The sequence below is a fragment of the Macaca fascicularis genome, chromosome 10 (assembly GCF_037993035.2).
Source record: "Macaca fascicularis isolate 582-1 chromosome 10, T2T-MFA8v1.1".
NCBI lineage: Eukaryota > Metazoa > Chordata > Mammalia > Primates > Cercopithecidae > Macaca > Macaca fascicularis.
Window position 1 is genome coordinate 108,396,570 of NC_088384.1, and position 20,062 is coordinate 108,416,631.

The following is a 20,062-nucleotide window of genomic DNA, read 5'->3' on the forward strand; positions in this document are numbered from 1 at the left end:
GCATAGCCAATGCTAACTGAATGAGCATTTGTGTTGTTTCACTGGCATGGAGTTGTAGATAAATGTGAGGGGTGTGAATGACTTAGAGGAACAATTCCATAGTAATGCCAGTTAGGAACAATTTCTGCTATAAATAACAGACTGTTGACAAATAGTTACTTTAAAAGAAGCTGTTGGAGTCTTGCCTAATTTCAATACCCTCTGATCACCCAGCCCCCACACAATGTCCTCGTGCAGGTCACCAGCTTATTACTCAAAGCACCTGGGGTTCTCTGCTTTATGGATTTCTTTGGCTGTCTGAGCATGCTTGTTGGGTTGGGTAGTTGGGAAATTGTAGGTAGTTGGGAAATTGTAGGTAGTTAGCACTCTCAGTAGCAGTCCTCAACCCATGACAGATATAAGTTGGTGGGTATATATCCCAGTCCTCTTGCCCCTTGGTGGGGCAGTACTGAAGCATATCCCCAGCAGTTCTGGGCCTTGGATGCCCTCAGGGGTTACTTCCTCGTTAACACACTCTGTATGGGTTTCCTTCTTGTTCCTGGGTGCCTCCTGGGACCACCTCCCTTGTAAATGAATTGCACCAAACGCCCGGTCTCAGGCTCTGTTTCTGAAGAACCTCAATGTAAAATATTTACTTAATAAGAAGCTTGGAGGTAGGTAATACTAGAGATGGTTAACTCAGCAGCTCAGCAAGGCCATCAAGCCCCCAGACGTTTCTATCCTTCCAGTTTTTCTGCCTCGGCAGTGGACATTTAGGCTTTATTCAGGTCTTTTCTTGGTTCAAAATGGCTGCTGCAGCTTTGGATAATGCATCTTCACCTGTGCATGAAAAGTTGGAAGAGCTGGGTGGGCCTAAGAGTGGAGGAGCAGCAAGTAAAAAGGGTCTTTCCTTGCACGCACCTTTCCCTGAAACAAGGAGAAAACTCTCAGAAGTGACTCCTTTATGTCTTGTTGACTAGAACTGGGCCATATGGGCCAGCACTTTCTGCAAAGGAGGTTGGGAAGGGAATCACTGGTCTTTTCAGGCTTTGGAGTGGGAGGTGGGTTAGGGGGTTGGCAACGGGTGTACATAGCCGCAACATTCACTAGAGCACAGTGCATTTTTCTCTTTTTCAACAGATTGATAGCATAGGGTGGAAAGTCCACTAATCTGTTTGTCCGTTAAAAGAGGGAATACACAACCAAAAGTGCCTCCAGAAAGGAATTTTAATCTGTTCATGGCTGAAAAGTTTAAATTTTACAGCAAAAGTTGGAAATCTCTGTAAACGACAGAGATGAAAAGGTCGGCATTTAAATCTGTTTCCTTAACAGATGGCTCCCAGAGTGAGCTGAGATCGGAATTCACTTTCTGGGCTCAGCCTTTCTCCATAAAGCTGGTCGTGCAGTTTATGACATCAGCAGAGCCCCAGAGTGAATTACGGCTCATCCTTGTGTTCATTCTGGTGCCATCTATTATGCTACTGTGTGTGATGTTGATTAGGAAGGTGTCTTTGATAGCTCAGTGGAGGAAAAAGTGCTCATGTTAGAGGGCTGAATTACAATAATGGTTAAAGACAAAGGTACATCAAGCGGGGGCTGGGACATTAACCGCCTTTTACATTTTTGCCTGTCTGTGTGTTTATGAGAAGAAAGAATACGATTATATCAAGTTATTAAAAAAACACACTCTATATTTATGGACAAAGACATTTCTATTTTCCCACTGTCCTAATTGAGCTCTCTGCATCTCCTTAATAAAGTCCTGCCATTTACCTAATGCCAGGTGTTACAAATACATTTAATCAATACTTTTGAGTCTTGATGAAGGAGCTGTCTATCACTCCTGACCTCGCAAAGTCAAAGTAATAGGTCAAAGTTTATTATAATAAAACCAAAGGGGTGATCAAAATGTATTTTTTCCATTGGAATTTTCCATTGGGTTAGGTATTGCTTGAAATAAGCCATTAGTTGTGGCTGGAACATTTTTTGGGTAGCGAAATTCTTATAAGGATGATTTTTGTATTGCTATTATTTGACTTGGATGTGTTAAAAGATTTGAATAATTGATGCCAAGAAGCTTCTTCCATAGAACAGACTCATATTTGAGCAATTGAGATTGCTCCTCAATCTTTGAGGTATATCAGGTGCCTGGATCTTTTGCAAATTTTTTATATCAGAGTCTTAAAGGGTGGGAACAAGGATACCTATATTTTTGAAATTCTGATGCATGTCAGAGTGCCATATTATTGCCATGGAGCTTCTTTTAAAAAGGTCTCGTAATATCCTCTGTGCATTTACCAGTTGCTGGGCTAGGCCTTAGGGTGAGACCTGTCCAATATGGTAGCCACCAGCCACATGAGGCTGTTTCACTTTTAATTTCCATTAATTAAAATAAAATAAAATAAAAAAATTCTTCCTCTGTTGCATTAGGTACATTTCAAGTGTTCAATAGCTACAGATGGCTAGTGGCTAACATACTGGACTGCAAAGATATAGAACATTTCCATCATCACAGAAAATTCTACTGGACAGCTCTGGATTAGACAGTAAACAAGACAGACACGATTTATGCCCTAATGGAGAAAATAGACCAGCCCTCTGCCTCCCTCCACCCACTCCCAACCGCCGATAAATGGACAAATCAACATTACGAATTCTGTTTTATGAGGAAAGCCAAGGTCTGTGATCAGGGCTGGCTACGTGGGGCCCAGTGGAAAATGGCAATGCATGAACCCCCGTTCAAAAAAAACTTAAGAATTTTAAGTGGCTACAGCCAAACATTAAAGAAGTCTGGGGTCCTTCTGAGCCCAAGTTGCACACTCAATCTGACTGAAACAGACTAAAGCCAAGGGGCCTGGAGACCTTTTGTAGTTAAAGATGTTAAAATGCTTCTGCTAGAAAGAAACAAATCATACGAGGTGAAAAAGATGAGAGAAAATGCAAAGAGTGTAGGAGAAGATTTTAGGCAAAGAGAACACCACAAAGGACCCAGGTGGGAAAGGGGATGGCATATTCAAGAACCTAAAAGCATTCCAGAATGGTAGAGGGAGGAAAGAATGGGGGGGCGGGTCAAGGCTGAGATGATGGTCAGGGCCGAGGCCAGTGGTTGGGTCCTTGTAGCTGATGTTTGTGTAGGGTTGTGTAGTCAACCCCACACCCCATTACAAACTCACTGGTGAAGTTCAGCATGTGGCTTTATCTTCAGGTTTCATTTGTGAGGTTGAGAGCATCTCTAACTCGTAAGGAATTCATGCATGTCAGAATGAAATTCTACTTTTTACTTTTTAAGACGAGGAGGGAGAGGTGCAGGAGATGATTTGCTTTGATTCACGGTCTGGTGCAGGAGCAGGTTAAGGAAGTCGGGGAGAACGAGCAGGGTTCTGTGCACGCACGTGGCATTTGTGAGCCTCTCCAGATGCAGGACTGGGCAGGAAGATTCCTGTCTCTCCCATGTGTCACAGGGAGGCATTGGCTTGCACGTGTTACTTCCTGAAAAGGTGTTTCATCCATAGAAATGCTGATTCTCTGGCTTCCCAATGCTATATTTAGAAATGACATTTACATTTCCACAGATCAACAGCTCCTGTTTGGATACAGTTCCAGGAGCTTTGCTGTGACAGTGAATATGCCTGCTTTTATTCTCCCCTGTTTCCCTTTCTTAGCTGTGGGGAATTAGCAAAATTAGGAGGCATTTGTCATTTGATATATGAAAATAATTGAATATTATAAATTCATATATTTTGAAAGAGGTCAAAATGAACCAGTATCTTGACTTTCAAAAAGGCTTGGGGGAAAATTTATTCTATACTGCATTTTCTGTCTCATTCATTTAAAGAATATCTGTATAGATTTTAGCTAAAGCATCCCTTAAACCCCCAAATCCTCCCACCCTCCCATGTTATTTTATTTATTTATTTTTGTTAATTTTGAATCTGAGTTTCTGATACCTTAGTAGCTTATTTATTGATAGTTCAAATCCAGAGAGAAACGTCTTTTATTCTGCAGTAAAACATTATTTCATTGAGGCTTTATACCTGTGGTATGTGTGTGCATATTATTTTGTGCCTGATGGAGTTCAAATATTCTAAGTATTACTCTGACATATTCCATCTTAGCAAAATTATCCTCACAGCTATTGATAACAAAGGAAAGGACCAAATATCTTATTTCCTTGTCAAGAGGGTGGAAAAAATGGAAATAGTAAAAATAACCATTGGCTCCCATCAATCTACAGGATTATGGTCTGCCTTTGGTAATAACATTCTACTTACAGCCTCCTGAAACCTGATCAAGGGACCCCGTAAAATTGTGAGCACATGTCACCATTAGAGGGCAGTGTGCACTCTCTCCAAGAGCCCATAAAAATTATGTTTCCTGCCATAGCTAAAAGGATTTGTCTGGCAAAGGGCAAACCCATTAGGCATAAACATTCAGCATTTTTTGCTGTTGCCTGTCATAATGGAAACAATGATTTGAAAGTTCTGATTAAACCTGCAAGATTTTCTATCTAGTGTATGTCTTCAAGCATATACTTTTCAAACTTACTTCTTTTGATTTCCAGCTGTGCTAGAAATGTTAGACCTGGCACAACTTTTTCAGGACTTTGGTAGAGAAAGCTCACTTTAATCTCAGTGACAAAGCTCTCCTTGGAATATAGACGGCCATTAAGTAACAGGAAAGTCTTTATCAAAACAACAATAACCAAAGTTAATTAATTAATTTTTTTTTTTTAAGATAGGATCTGATACTGTTGCCAGGCTGGAATGTAGCAGTGCAATCATAGCTCACTGCAACCTCCTGGGCTCAAGGGATCCTCCTGCTTCAGCCTCCTGAGTAGCTAGGACTACAAACATGGGCCACCATGCCTGGCTAAGTTTTACATTTTTTGTAGAGATGAGGTTTCACTATGTTGCCCAGGCTGGTCTTGAACTCCTGAGCTCAAGTGATCTTTCTGCCTTGGCCTCCCAAACTGCTGGGAATACAGGCATGAGCTACCATGCCTCACCCCCAGAAGATTAAAAAAAAGTCACTCTAAACTCCAAAATGTGTCCTAACATCCTCACCCATGAAAACCTAATACAAACATGAAGAATTAGTGAATATTTTTTCAGCCCTGTTTTTTTCTGAGGAGCAAGAAAAAGAAATCTTTGTTTATATCACCATTGGTAGGCCAGTAAACAAAGGCTAGAGAAGACATTTGTATAAACTTGAGAATTTGCATTTAAAACATGATCTACAGTTACTTTGTAGAATATCAGGATTTGATTCATTGGTGGGCATAAAATCATCGCGTTGGCGGTAGACCTGGAATTGGCAAAATTATGATTGCGTCAACGTGCCGGCCCAGGTCAGCTTCTTGTTCAGGTGTGAGATTGTAAAGGAAGGGTCTGCTAGACTCGTCTTTCAAAAAATTCAGCAAATAAATTGTTTGCTTTACAACTGCCAGCCGCAGTTGCCTCTGGCGGCGTTGTTTTTCTGCTGACTGCGACAGATTGAGCTCTTCTGCCGGAATTTCTCTAGAGGGCAGTAAGGATTCGAGGCTCTTTCCCTATTTTTCTGAAATGACGGATCATCGTTGTGCAGCTGCAAAGGTTAGGCAGTGCAGCACACGCTCTGGTGCTGGGGAGAGTGGCCGAACTCTCCAGAAAGGAGCCGCCTTTGCTTCCTGGTATGTCCTGCAAGCCGTTATTTTGTGATAACCTACAGAAAATCATTTCCTCTCTTCCAAAAGGAAATGTAAGGATTTATTAATAGAGTACATCTATAGATACAACATATATGTATTAATGGTTGACCAAGGATTCAAAAATTAAATGGCTCCTGGGATCCTGCGTTGGAGGCTGGGTAAAGTCAAGAATGGAATAGCCGGGAAAGCCAAACAGAATAGTTGGGAAAGAGAAATCTGTATAATCCTGTGGTCCTCAACTAGGAACAGTTTTGCTTCCCGGGGACATTTAAAGACATTTTTGATTGTTACAAGTGTGGGCGGGGGTGGAGTTGGGGGGTGGGGCTGTAGCATCAATTGAGTAAAAACCAGGGACGCTACTAAACATCCCGTAATATGAAATGCAGCCCTACAACAAAGAATTATTCAGCCTCAAATATCAATAGTGCCCAGGCTGAGAAATCCTGATGCAAACAATCAGGTAGCCAGGAAGAAAATGTGAAAATAGATTTTAGAAAGCTAAAGACATTTTAGTTTTTATTTTCAGTTCTTGGACTCTGAAGATGAAAAGTCAGAATGTCTGTGATATTCAGGATTGTTTTTCATGGGCTTCCTGCATCAAAGCATGAAATTGTGGGACCCAAGTGAATTTGAACCCACTGGGCAAGAGGAGCTGTTTAGGTGAAATTGCAGAGTGGCCCCTCAGAGGTTCCAGCAGGTGGGGAGGACCCTCCTGTGCTGCTGGGAATTTGGGGCTGGACATGGCTGGGCTCTGTGCTGTTCCCTAGTTGCAGGGCCACTAGATACTGATGTTTCTCTCTCTCTCTCTTTCTTTTTTTTTTTGTTAAACTGCAGGTTCAGCATGGAAATGCTGATATGCTAGTGTAAAATCATTCTCTTGGGAAACAGAGAGAATGGGATCAAAATGGGGTCTTTTGCAAATAGCAGACTTTGGTTGGGTATTTTGGAGCTCTATGGCTCTGGTTCTCAACCAGGGGTGATTTTGTCCCCAGGGGTGCATTTGATGATGTCTGGAGACATTTTTGGTTGTCACGAGTGGGAGTGCTACTGGCAGCTAGTGGGTAGAAGCCAGGGATTCTGCTATAGATCCTGCAATGTACAGGACAGCCTGTCCCTGTGCCCCAATACAGAACAATGGGGCCAGCAATCTCAATAGTGCCAAGGCTCAGAAAGCTTACTGTATGGTTTTTGGCTTTGCATAACACATTCTTATTCCTTACAAGTCTAGGATCAAAAGTGTCCACAGTTATGAAAATTTCCTGTTCTCCAATATTCCACAGATGACTTGCTGGTGGGAGCAGAGAGTGAGAATTGCATCCACTGTGTTTATAAGGCAGAGTCATGTATTTATTCACATTGGAAGGAACATCTCTCTGCCCAGAAGCAGACATTTAGGCAGTGAAAGCAGGTTGACGACATGCAGTTGCTTCATGTGGATATATTTTTTTTTTTTCCTCAGTGAACTGAAGTGAGCAGGTGTAAAATGATCTTGGAAACTCAATTTTTCGAAGGCCCAGGCACAGGGCCAGTCTTTGCAAGAACTGGGAGGTGATATGGTTTCATAGAAATATCTAGAAAAGAGTGCACGTGATAAACTGTCAGGATCAGGCAGGTAAAATCAAGGCAGCATGGGTGAGGGTTGCAAATCTTGCAGTCTAAAGTTGGAATGAAGGGGGTTTGAGTCTCAACTCCATTATATACTAGCTCCAGGATGTGGGACAAGCCACTTCACTTCTCTCAGCTATAGCTTTCGCATCTATAAAATGGGGATACTCATACTCTTTAATTTCAATTAAATTAGGACAACAAATATAATAATGTATTAAATAGCTCTTCAGAGTTCTTGGTATATAGTAAGGGATCAATAAATACTAGATGCTTTATTATTAAAGTAAATAAATGGGCATGCATTGTCTTTATTTTTATGCAGAAAGAATTCATGAAAATACTGTTCCATCTTAAAAATTTTTTTTATATTAATCACTCGTTCTTTGAACAAATCACTATGTGACTACGTTCATTAATTTAGCCCCAATTGATTACATGGCTACTGTGTATCAGCTACTGTTCTAGGTGCTGGGAATTAAAAAAGCAGAAAACTAAAAGAGAAATAGTTCTATCTCGGAGATAGGCAACAATAAAATGAAAAGTCAAATAGGCAGTATGTGAGATGGCAATGCATGCTGTGAAGAAAATAGAAAATAAGGCAGGAAAAGTGAGAGAGAGTTCTGGGCAGGATGCCATTTCAAAATGGGTGGCCAAGGATGCCTTAGTGATGAGGAGACTTCTAAGAAGAGGTTTAAAAAATGTGACAGAAGGGCCATGCAAACACCTGAGGGAAGGGTCTTCCAGGCAGCAGAAGTGGCAGGTGCAAAGGTCCTGAGGCAGCATGCACCTGCCATATTCAGGAACCAGCTGGGAAACCAGCGTGGCTAGAGTGGGGTGAGAGAGAAGATCAGCCAAAGGCAATGAGGTCAGACAAACTGTGGGTGAGAAGGGGAACATCCCTGGGGCCCTGCAGGGCAGGGTTTCCCAACCTCGACACTGTTGACTTTTGGGGCCAGACCATTCTTTGTTGGAAGGGCTTTGCCGTGCACTGAAAGATATTTAACAGCATTACAGCAATACCCGCTAGATGTGGGTAGCCCCGCTCCTCCTGCCCCCAAGTGATGACAACCAAAATGTCTCCAGACAGTGCCAAATATCCTCTGGGGAGTACAGTCACAGCCAGTTGAGAACCATGGCTGTAGGAACCTCATGAGGACTTGGTTTTTAGCCTGAGTGCAGTGAGAGACCTGAGAAAGAGTTTTGAGTTCAAGAGCCACACTCCAGCTTGGGTTGGTCTGCATAGGGTCAGTAAGGGATCTAAGTGCAGAAGCTAAGGGCCAGCAAGGAGGTGTCTGTGGAATTCTGGCAGGAGGGAACACGGAAGCCTCCATTTCTGAGGAGCCAGGTGAAGGGAAAAGGACTGAACAGTGAGGGCTTGTTCAGGGTGATGTTAAAAAAAAAATACTTAAGGGTCATGTGGCAGGGGCCCTATGCACTCAGAAAGACTACTGGCAGGATAAAGGACAGAGGCGTGTCCCTGGCACTGCTGTAGGAACGTCATCAGGGCAGCTGTACTGGGTCAGTCCTGACTGCTCATATTCTGAGCTACTTTACATTTTTTTGTGTGTGCCACAGGCCAAGCCTGGTATAGGAAAGGAAGCAGCCTCTCATTTGTATCAGGTAATAGAGAGCCGACTTTAATAGGGATAAGATGAAATTCCTAGGCTAGTGCAGGTGGCGGGCGTATAGGACAGAAACTGCACCCTGGGAAGCATGTACGTGGAGAGGCAGAACAACTTTCTCATGGACACACAGGAAGAGTATTTCTGACCTAAGAAAACCCACACTCTATGTCCCAGCTCATGACGTCTGGTGATAACAGCAGGGACTAGCTTCCCATTCACTGTCAGCCATTCAACAAACATTCACTGAGGTCCTCTCAGGAAGAAGGGTCTGTCTAGGCTTGGAGGTTAATCACACAGGAACTTCGTCTTTAAAAAGACTGCGTATGTATGGGCTGAGCCAAGAGTGTCCATGTGTCCAGCATGTCTTCCTGCTACTTATTATCAGTACCCCCTTGAAGCCATGTGTCCGGTCATGCCACGTCTGGACAAAACCTTCTCGGCTCCTCTTCTCACTTCGAGCAAATACCCAGGTCCACACTGTACTTTATAAGGCCCTCCCCAGAAGGTGGCAACTTTTTCCTGTAAAGGGCCGGAGAGTTCTGCTTTGGAGGCCATGAAGTGTCTCTCGCAACTACTCATCTCTGCCCTTAAAATTCGAAAGCAGCCATGGATAATATATAAATAGATAAGCATAGTCGTGTTCCAATTAAACTTTATTTATGGATGTGGAAATTTAACTTTCATGTATTTTTGGTTAATACTCCTGTTTTTAGGAGATTTAAAAAACCTATTAAAAAATATAAAAGTCATGCTTAGGTCCTGGGCCACACAAAAACAGGCAGCAGGCTACATTTGCCCTGTCTGCTCCTCATATAGAACATGACAAAAGTGGGGGCCGGGTGCAGTGGCTCACGCCTATAATCCCAGCACTTTGGGAGGCTGAAGCAGGCAGATCACTTGAGTTCAGGAGTTCGAGACCAGCCTGACCAACATGGTGAAACCCTGTCTCTACTAAAAATATAAAACTTAGCTAGGTGTTTTGGTGCATGCCTGTAATCCTAGCTACTTGGGAGGCTGAGGCAGGAAAATCACTTGAACCCAGGAGGCGGAGGTTGCAGTGAGACGGGATTGTACCACTGTACCTCAGCCTGGGCGACAGAGCAAGACTCTGTCTTAAAAAAAAAGAACCCACCCTCTCCAAAAATCCCCATAAACTCCCACTTTTCTGTCTTTAAGATGAAGGACACCATGCCAGGCATTTAGGACTCCGTTTGCTTGACGCTATGGGAATTAATCTGCCAATCTCTGAACTTCTTGACCACACCATCTGTGTTGCTGCACCTCAGCCCTGCTGTTTGAAAGCAGCCATGGACAAAGCATAAATGAATGGGTGTGGCTCTGTTCCAATAAAACTTTATTTATAAAACCAGGCAGATGTGGCCCACTGGTCTGAGTTTGCTGACTATTGCCCTACATGATCTAAATATGCTCATTCCCCCTTCTAGTGTCATCTTCTACCTTGTATTAGTCCGTTCTTTCATTGCTATAAAGAAATACTGAAGGCCAGGTGTGGTGGCTCATGCCTGTAATCTCAGCACTTTGGAAGGCCAAGGCGGGTGGGTCACTTGAGGTCAGGAGTTTGAGACCAGCCTGGCCAACATGGTGAAACCCGTTCTCTTCTAAAAATACACAAAAAAATTAGCTGTGCATGGTGGCATGCACCTGTAATCCTAGCTACTCAGGAGGCTGAGGCAGCACAATTGCTTGAACCTGGGAGGTTGCAATGAGCTGAGATTGCACCACTGCATTCCATCCTGGGTGACAGAGTGAGACTCCATCTCAAAAACAAAACAAAACAAAAAACTATTAATGAGATATTATATATTTTGTGTACTAAGCCTTTCAAATCTGATGTGTATTCTGTACTTGCAGTGTTTCTAGATTTTTGGACTAGTCCCTTGTCAGATCCTCGCTGGCCATAGTGGCTACCATGTTGGACAGCGCAGGACTATAGAGTTTGAGCTTTTGAAAGACAAGGACAGTTTGGTGCCCTGGTGACTCATAAGCAGTTCTTCAGTAGTGGCTAAATACCTGTCTTTGGCCAACCTTCCTTGTATTTCAGTCTGCTCAAGTTTTGGGATAAACCATCACTGTCAGAATTCATTGGTACTCAAGGGAAAATCAAGCTTTTTGTGGCATCACGCAACATCATAAATTAAAACATATGCTTTAAAAAATTATGGTGTTACATCATGCTTTGATGTAATGTGACAGATTGTAATTTTTATTTTTGTAAGATTTCCTCAGTGTAAAGCAGGTAGTGGATTTGAGAAGGTTTGCAGTACCCAGGACCTCTGGATCAGGACCACATTTCCAGGCTGCCACAGTGTTGGTGCTTGGTACATCAGGCAGCAGTCTCTGCTGGGTCCTTAGTGTTGTTTGCTATGACCCTCCTGTGGTTCATTTGGATTCTATGTTTATTCTAAGAATCTCCCAGGGATCAAGAGGATTCTTTGCAACCCAATTCACTCTACCGGGCTATATGATTTTGGAACTAGAGTTTCCATTGGTTTACGCAGAATGACTGGCAAATTTTATCTCAAATGCAAGATGAGATTGGTTTTTAATGGTTGTCTGGGGTCTTATGCTAAGAAAACTTCTGAGGATGCCTCTGGATTCATGTAAGAGATGACTTTAGTCAACCAGCAATGTTTGCCATGAGCTTGCGAAGGGCTGGAGGCCATTTATACAATAGGTATTTGACCATCCTGACCTAAGTGTCCACTTCTTGTTTCTTGGATGGGCATGTAATGGGAGTTTCTTTTCTTGTGCTAGGAACAGTGTCAAAGGAAGGGCAGGGGTCCTACACATGGGTTGAACTTAGTGGCCAGTTTACCCAAGGCAGTTTTGGTGGGTGAAAAACCCCAACTGTGGTCAGTGCCTTGCAGAGCTTGTTGTATGGGAAGCAATGCCCAGTGCTAGGTTCAAAGGTTGAGGCCAGGCTAAGCATTAAGTCTGGAAGCCAGTAGGAATGAGGGAAGACTGGAATAAGTTATATAAAATAGGAGTAAGCAATTCTGACTGGAGGAGAGCTGGAAAAGCAATGGGTTTCATCTCATAGTAATCAAAATTGCTTAGTAGTGTCTGCCGAGAGCTCTGTGTTGGAGGGCTTTTGAGATTGTGCCAGGGGCTGGGGAGGCAGGAAGTCATGATTGATTGGTAATGTCTGCCTGAGTGTAGGAGCTGTGCAGGACAGTACACATGCTACATATTTTCAATCCCTGATTTAGAGGCATGGTTGTGCTGGAGTTCAGAGAGAGAGAGAGAGAGAGAGAGAGAGAGAGAGGCATGGTTGATTGGTAATGTCTGCCATGGATGTCGGAGTTATGCACGATGGCACACATGCTACACATTTGCAATCCCTAATATAGAAGCATGGTTATAGTGATGGCTTAAGAAAATTCCCTGATTGTCTTTGACATATGCATATTTTGTTTTCTCACTGAATATTTTTTTTTCATTTAATAACTGACCATTAGTTGTCTCGATCTGTGTTGGAGTTTAGTCATATTCATTGAACTGTAATAAAATGGGTCTCCAAAGAACACAAGTTAGACAGTGGTAAGTGCCACTAAGTGGAGGAACTTGGGGGTTAGGAATGGGTTCATGAAGGATGTGGCATTTGATTGGGGTGTTGGAGACTGGAAGGATTTTGAACATGTGGGGATGAAGGAAATAACATCAGGGTGGAGGGAACAGCACAGGCTAAGGAGTGGTAGCTGGAAAGCGTGACTGTGAGGCATAGCAAGGAGGTGGATTTTGCAGGAGTGAAATGCCTAGGGAGAGAGAAGACTCAGATTGAATGATACCCATCAGGGTATCCTCCTGTGAGCTGCAACTGACAAAATATAAAACTTGGACTTAACCACCTGACCATATGGAGCTTCGTTGCTTCTATAGTGTGCTTGAAAGGCATCAGATAGGTGCCTCGACCACCTGACATACCATCATAGCTGAAGTCCTCAGAGCCTAAAAATGTTTGTGATTTTCAAGAGCTCCCAAATGGGTGACATGGTAGAAATATGAATGATAGAATGTTCCTTACCCTTCCCACATTTCTTGCCTGCTACAAAGACTCTGGCTTGGCTTGTTGCTATCTCTTCCCTTTTTCTGCCATTGAAAGAGGATCCATGTCCCTCAGATCTTTGCAGTGGTGAATAAAGAGAAGGAAAGAGGAGGCAGGTAAGAAGAGGTGTTTGGGTAGATTGAGCATTTCAGGGTGCTTTGAGGTAAGACTCTGGCCTATGTGAGGCAGTGGTGGAGAGAGGAAAAAAACAGGTCCAAATAAAGAATTGGAGAAATTCTGAAATCACTTTTTTGCTTGTGTGAAACATGTCCCTCCCAACCTTTGTTTTTGTTTTTGTATTTGAGACAGGGTCTCACTCTGTCTCTTAGGCTGAAGTGCAGTGGCGCAATCACAGTTCACTGCAACCTTGACCTCTGGGCTCAGGTGAGCCTCCCACCTCAGTGTGCCAAGTAGCTGGGACTACAGGCGCACACCACCATGCCCCCCTAAGTTTTGTATTTTTTTTTTTTTTTGTAGAAATGGAGTTTTGCCATGTTGCCCACGCTGGTCTCAAACTCCTGGGCTCAAGTGATCCACCTACCTCAGCTTCCCAAAGTGCTGGGATTACAGGCATGAGCCACCATGCCCGGCCCAACATGTTCCTTTAATTGTGATACAGACAGGGACTTCACAGGACTGGCCCTGGGTCGCAGCTTTGTAAACATTCCTCATGGAAGTTACCTTGGGTCATGCTTTAGTTTCTCATCAACCCTTAGGAAGACTCGTCCTATACAGGAGTTGGGTTCTAAAGTCCTCACTGAGGGGAACATTCTCATGGAATCAATGCCCTCACCAAGTCCCAAAATGTAACATAAAAATGCATCAGCTCTCAGTAAGTCCACGTGAAGCAGGTTTTCCTCCAGTGTTAGTGTGGTTCACAGTTTCTTTGGTGGAACTCCAGATGAAAGAGTTGGCTTTCATTTAGGGACTGTGCTGTATGAAAAATTTACATCTTTTAACACAAAATCTATGCTCTGCAAGGTGAGATGCTCACCCTGTGGGAGGGATGTGAGGATGGAGGAGGATGGAGGGAAACACAGATTTATGCCTCACCCTCGCACCTGTTCTGGGGTGCGTGCTTCACAGAGGAGAACTGGGAGCAAAATCACCAGCATGCCGTGTTTTTTCCCCTTTCTGTCACTCTCTCGGCCTATCATTGATTTATGCATGTCACTCCATGGTGTGGCAGTATCATGAACACACAGGTATGGCTTCATGGGACTGTGACTTGGGATGGGGTCAGGAAGTCCTCACTGCAGGCTGCCCACAGCCTATCTGGTTAGCGAGGAGAACAGCACACAGACTGATTTTGGTGGTTAGGGGAGAAAACTTACCTGGAGTTTGCATATATTCTGCACTTCTGGTGCTGGTTCCTAGATTCTCAATAAATACAGCCATGGAATGCAGACAGCACGACAGATGCTGAGGCACTACACGTGTACCCTCTCTCTGGAAGCCAGCTAATAATTTCTCATTAGCAAGAACGAGTACACAAGATTGCTGTTCTACCAGAAGCCTGTTGGGTATGATAAAGGACACTCTCCTACCTCCTCCCCCCACGCTCGGGTTGAAGTTGGAAACCAAATCATGTACCTCCCTCTTCTGGCACAGGTATGTGACATTCAGGAAACTGCAAAACCTCTGCATGACCACGGAGGAAGAGGGACTGAGCTGGCTCTCAGAACCTAGGGGATGAATGGGTGAAATGTGCTCTTCATCGGTAAAGCCATTGGGATGACCCGTTGTTTTCCTGCCAAATTTGATGTGACTGGTTGGGAGGTAACTGGGACGTTTTTCCTGAATTCTACCTCTTTCTATCTATTCTCTCATATTACTCCAGCCTTTTTCTTTTACCATTTGAGTTCCCTTCTCTCTTACTTTTTCCTCTTGAGTTGCCTTTGTGTGGCTGCCAAGAGGAAGACTTGAGTTTTCCATGCAAGAGGAGGGTGACCTGCTGCCTTAAATGGGGATGTCTGTGCTGAGTTTCTTGACAGAGAAGCCCACTAGAGGCATGTGACAGATATCTTCCCTCCCACCATCACAGCATCAGGCTATGCCATGAGACCCACATAACCAGCAGGAGGTACCCCTAGAAGCTGGTTTTTATGGGGAGTGGGGAGGGCAGGCGGGAGAACTGGAAAAAGTGAGCCCACTTGACTACACCTTGATGGCATGGAGAGATGGGAGGAAACTCTCTTTGTTCTTGAAAATCTTGACTCCCTTAGGTTTCAAAAGTTTGCATCCTGGTCAGGCTGAAACATCTAGATTTTTCCTGAAAACTCTGTTAATGTACTTTTTTTTTTTTTTTGTATCCTTGAATTTAGAAAATTGTGCCTGTTGAGGGATATTAAAACTGTTAAACCACAAGCACCAGCCAGTCAGGAGAGAAACCCAGCCTGTCAGAACACATGCTGGAAGTGAACCGCTGGCATTGCCTTGCCGGAGTGTAGCAGTTGAATGTGGCCTTAAATGCACTTACGCTGCTAGTGCCTTTGGTGTGCTTTTAATCACACAGTTGTCTTAGATAGGGACTAGTCGAGTCCATCATATATACTTAAAAATTTTTTAAATTATTATTTTACTTTAAGTTCTAGGGTACATGTGCACAATGTGCAGGTTTATTACATGTATACATGTGCCATGTTGGTGTGCTGCACCTGTTAACTCGTCATTTGCATTAGGCAATCATATGTACTTTTAATGTCTATCAATTAAGCGTAAAAAAACACAATTTAATAAAGCTAGTGAATACACTCCCGAGTCTACTTAACTCTGCTCCAGAGGGAATGAATGTAGGATGGGAAAGGAGAATTTGCTGTTTCTTCAATTGATCTTTGTTCCTGCATTTCACTCAAAGACTGAGCAGTTCCCCCATCTGCTGTGGTTCTAACACTAAAAGAGGTATATTGGTCTTCTAGCATGGTCCTTAAATGTAAGTAAGCTATAATGTGAACTTGAAAAGCAACCATCTGTTTCAATTTTGTAGGAAAAATGGTCTGTGATGGGTTTACTGGGAGATGGCATGTGAGTAGTTGACATGACACTCTAAAAGGATAATTTTGGCCATTTGTAAATTGCACTTCATGTGCCGCCTTTAGAGCTCAACTCCTGTGTAAGTTGCCACTTCACTATGTTTGCATCTTGTACCTGGTCAACCAGTATACCTTCAATTGAGAAAGTATCATAAAGCCACCTTCGAGGAAGATGAAAGTCAATGTAAAACCATGCAAAAGGATCCCCTTCTTAAAGTCACCATTTATTTCTAGAGATTTCTAGGCCAAATAAGTCCCACATTTTATCATTTTATCTTTTTGCACTATAGTAAGCCCAGAGAATCCCATATTTCAAAGGGTTTCTAGCATTGTGTCCATAGAGTAGAAATAATATAGATGTGTGTTCGACATCTGAATCATCCATTTCACATCTTCCAAATATACCTCTTAGTCCCTTAACATCTGGGTTTCCCACTTGCCAAAAAAAAAAAAAAAAAAAATCCAAAATTATGTGAAAGTTTGAATTATAGAGTCTCATCCAGATAAATTGTTTTACAAACCTGAAAGGAGAAGAATGATTTGGTTAAATTTTGTTTAAGCCTAGTATCCCATCTAAATTTTAGATCCTAAAGTAGACTCCAAACAGAATGTATTAAAAAACAAATTCATATGTATGCTCTGTTTGCTGATCAATATTGTGCCTTTCAGAGTTAAAAATTATTTATTATTTACCTACATGATAAGAAATTGGATAAAATTCCTTCTTTTGTCTCCCAAATGTATTTCATGGCTAAAAATATAGTAGTAATTGCAGAGACAAGAATAAATTTAGTTTCTCAATACTAAGTGGTGTAGTATAACCAGTATTCAATAAGGCATGTTGATTTGATTTAAATTAAAAAGAGAAATGAATAATTGGCATTTCTTGTATTGGTGACATATGTGAAGACCAAAATAAAATTTCTCCATGAAGTTGCATAAAAGTTAAACTTTCAAAGACAGTTGTATATGTGTATTTTAAAGTAATGGGACCAGCAATGTCACAAATATAATACATGGACTACACATCTATAATACATAAATTGTTACCTAATCCCTTTAATAATAGCTAACACTTAAACATAACATGCTGCCCATGTAGGGACAGTTTTTAGCACAGGCATACCTCATTTTATGATACTTGGCTTTATTGCACTTTGTAGATGTCACATTTTTTTTTTTTTTTTTTTTTGAGATGGAGTCTTGCTCTGTCGCCCAGGCTGCAGTGCAGTGGCACAATCTCGGCTCACTGCAAGCTCCACCTCCCAGGTTCATGCCATTCTCCTGCCTCAGCCTCCTGAGTAGCTAGGACTACAGGCGCCCACCACCACGCCTGGCTAATTTTTTTGTATTTTTAGTAGAGATGGGGTTTCACCGTGTGAGCCAGGATGGTCTCAATCTCCTGACCTCATGATCCGCCTGCCTCAGCCTCCCAAAGTGCTGGGATTACAGGCGTGAACCACCGCGCCCAGCCAGATGTCACCTTTTTTTACAAATGAGGGTTTGTGGCAATGCTGCATCATGCAGGTCTAATGGCATTTTTTTCTAACAACATTTGTTCACTTCATATCTCTGTGTCATATTTTGGCAATTCTTGGACTAATTCAAGCTTTTTCTTTATTATCATATTTGTTACTATGATCTGTGATCAGTGATCTTCGATATTACAACTGTAATTGTTTTGGTGCACCACGACCTGTACCCATATAAAATGGCAAATGTAACGGGTACGTGTTGTGTATGTTCTGACTGTTCCGCTTGCCAGCCTTTCTCCCATCTCTCTGCCTTTCCTTGGGCCTCCCTATTCCCAGAGACACAACAGTATTGAAATTAGGCCAATTAATAACCCTACAATGGCCTCTTAAATGTTCAAGTGAAAGAAAGAGTCACAAGTTTCTCACTAAATCAAAAGCTAGACATGACGCTTAGTGAGAGAGGCATGTCGAAAGCCAAGACAGGCTGAAAGCCAGGCCCCTTGTGCCAAACAGCCAAATTGTGAATGCAAAGGAAAAGTTCTTGAAGAAAATCAAAAGTATGACTCCAGTGAACATACACACGATAAGAAGCCAGAGAGCCTCACTGCTGATATAGAGAAAGTGTTAGTGGTCTGGATAGAAGATCAAACCAATCACCACATTCCCTTAAGTAAAGCCTAATCTGCCTAATCCAGAGCAAGGCCCAACTCTCTTCAATTCCATGAAAGCTGAGAGAAGTGAAGAAGGGGCAGAAGAAAAGTTGGAAGCTGGTAGAGGTTGGTTCATGAAGTTCAAAGAAAGAAGCCATCTCCATAACATAAAAATGCAAGGCGAAGCAGCAGGTGCTGATGGAGAAGCTGCAGTAACTTATTCAGATCTAGCTAAGATCATTGATGAAGGAGGCTATACTGAATAACGGATATCTAATGTAGACAAAACAGCATTAAGGTGGAAGAAGGTGCCATTTAGGACTTCAGTAGCCAGAGAGAAGTCAATGCCTCACTTCAAAGCTTCCAAAGGCAGGCTGACTCTCTTGTTAGCAGCTAATGCAGTTGGTTACTTAAATTTGAAGCCAGTCCTCCTTTACCATTGTGAAAATCGTAAGGCCCTTAAGAATGATGCTAAGCCTGCTCTGCCTGTGCTCTAGAAATGTAGTGGTAAAGCCCAGATGACAGCACCTCTGTTTACCGGATGACTTACTGATTATTTTAAGCCCACTGTTGGGATCTACTGCTCAGAAAAAAAAGATTCCTTTCAAAATATTACTGCTCATTGACAATGCACCTGGTCATCCAAGAACTCTGATGGAGATGTACAAGGAGATGAATGCTGTTTTCATGCCAGCTGACAGAACAGCCATTCTGTAACCCCTAGGTAAAGGAGTAATTTTGACATTTAAGTCTTATTATTTCAGAAACACATTTTATAAGGCTATAGCTCTATAGATGGTCATTCCTTTGATGGATTGAGGCAAAGTACATAGGAAACCTTTTGGAAAGCATTCACCATTCTAGATGCCATGAAGGACATTCATGATTTGTGGGAGGAGGTCAAAATATCAACAGTAACAGGAGTTAGGAAGATGTTGATTCCAACCCTTATGGATGACTTAGAGGAACATAAGAGATCAGTGGAGGAAATAACGTCAGACATGGTGGAAATGGCAAACCAAACAGAATTAGTGGAGCCTGAAGATGTGACTGAATTGCTGCAATCTCATGAGAGAATTTGAACAGATAGGACTTGCTCCTTACGGCTGAACAAAGAAAGTGGTTTCTTGAGATGGAATCTACCCCTGGTGAAGATGCCATGAACATTGATGAAATGACAAAAATAGGTTTTAAATATTACATAAACCTAGTGATAAAGCAGCAGGAGTGTTTGAGAGGACTGATTCCAATTATGAAAGAAATTCTACTGTGGGTAAAACACTATCAGATAGCGCTGCATGCTATAGAGAAATCTTTCATTAAAGGAAGAGTCAATTGATGTGGTACACTTCATCGTTGCCTTATTTTAAGAATAGTAAAATAAAAATGCCACAGCCACCCCAACCTTCAGCAACCACCACCCTGATCAGTCAGCAGCCATCAATATCAAGGCAAGACCCTCCACCAGCAAAAAGATTATGACTCACTGAAGGCTCAGATGATCATTAGCATTGTTTAGGATTGAACTATTTTAAAATTAAAGTATGTACATTCCTTTTTCAGACCTAATGCTATTGTACACTCAAGAGACTATAGTGTATACATAACTTTTATATATGCACTGGAAAACCAAAAAATTAGTGTGATTTTCATTATGGCAATATGCACCTTATTGCAGTGGTCTGAAATGAAACCTGCTATATATTTGAGGTATGCCTTTTTTAATAATGTTCGTTCAAAAGAGGACAGCAAGCAACAGCCTTGATTTATTCTCTGAAAATCAGTCCTTCCGTTTTTCCTTTGTTCATTCATTGTTTTTTTTTTCCTTCCTTTTCTTCCTCTATTTCTGGAAAATGGAAGCTTTGATAGGATTTGTCTAGATGGAATGGATGCAGGGGCTAACTGGAGTTTTCTGCCGTGGTTCTACCCAAAGTTCTCACA